General features: G+C 40.1%; 1 long non-coding RNA gene across 1 annotated transcript in view; it reads left to right on the forward strand.

Annotated features, from left to right (window-relative positions):
• The window catches only part of LOC107586034 (uncharacterized), a 67,120-nt gene extending 66,438 nt beyond the window's left edge, over positions 1-682 (forward strand). The window contains exons 2-3 of the long non-coding RNA XR_001609311.1: positions 220-427; positions 504-682. This is a non-coding gene — a long non-coding RNA (uncharacterized lncRNA). The remainder of the gene's footprint in view (positions 1-219; positions 428-503) is intronic.
• The last annotated feature ends 452 nt before the right edge of the window (positions 683-1,134 follow it).

Raw genomic sequence — 1,134 nt, forward strand, 5'->3', positions numbered from 1 at the left:
GAACAAAATAAAATGTTGAGGTCCAAGATAACACTGGAACCCACTAAGACATTTTTCAGGATATCTTCTTTTATATTCCAGCTTTAGAACAACATGAGGGTTCATTATCATTTTTAGGTGAACTTTCCCTTGAACTGCTTAAAAGTTCATTTCTGACACCAATATTAAGTGTTAAGTCAGACACAAGTAAAGGTGCTCTCTCTTTTCCTTCTCTTCCAGACCTACTCCCATGATTGGCCTAATAATTAAAGCTATCCTGCAACCACCGCCGTACTGCAGAGCTGCGGGCGCATCAGGAGCCCATGACATGATACAGAGGGACAGCTTAACTATTAAATATCCATCACGCCATGCCACATCAGTCCTAATGCAATCAGAAACACATGACTACATCGCCCGGGCCCCCACTTCAATCCACAATGATTAAGTAAGTCTTTAATTTCCAAGACAAATAAAAAATGCAAGATCATTTTATCATGAATGTAAATGACCTGTCTCCTCAGATGACAGTTCGATTTGATTGGGAAGAGGGGGGGGGGGAATCTACTGTAGCTGCGCAGACTAATACGAGGCTTTGTGTACTTCAGAGAGGACGCACGTGGGCTGTGGTCTTTTTGCCGTATTATCATTTTAATGAAGCAGGGTATTTCTTTTGTGGTCGGAAGGCTCTAATGCAGTTGTCCAAGACTCTCCTTTCATCTGTCTTCTTCAAACGCTCGAGGTTGTTAAACAAATGGATGTGTCGGAGTATATAACGCTGATGTGGCCAGGCTGCTGTTGACTGGGCCAATTAGGGCTCGGAGAGAAAAGAATAAGGCATGTCTGTTCACTCACTCAAACCGTCATACAATACAGTCTGGCTGCTTTGTGTTTATTAAAATCACCTGGATCCTTAAGGATTTTGTAGAATACACTGTAGTATGACATTGCTCTCTTGCAATTTTCATTATCAGGACTTCCTGTACTGTTTTTATCTTGCTAATTAGCATCTAATTATAATAAAATGTTTTCCTCGTACCTGATGTGTCATGATTTACCCGATACTGTTGTCTCCATGTTTAAATGAATGAGCATCTTTAGAAAATTTTTTAATTCTACACCTAAGAGATGATAATGATGCATACCTGTTTTCTT

This window comes from Sinocyclocheilus grahami, unplaced genomic scaffold (assembly GCF_001515645.1).
Source record: "Sinocyclocheilus grahami isolate Dianchi unplaced genomic scaffold, SAMN03320097.WGS_v1.1 scaffold76.1, whole genome shotgun sequence".
NCBI lineage: Eukaryota > Metazoa > Chordata > Actinopteri > Cypriniformes > Cyprinidae > Sinocyclocheilus > Sinocyclocheilus grahami.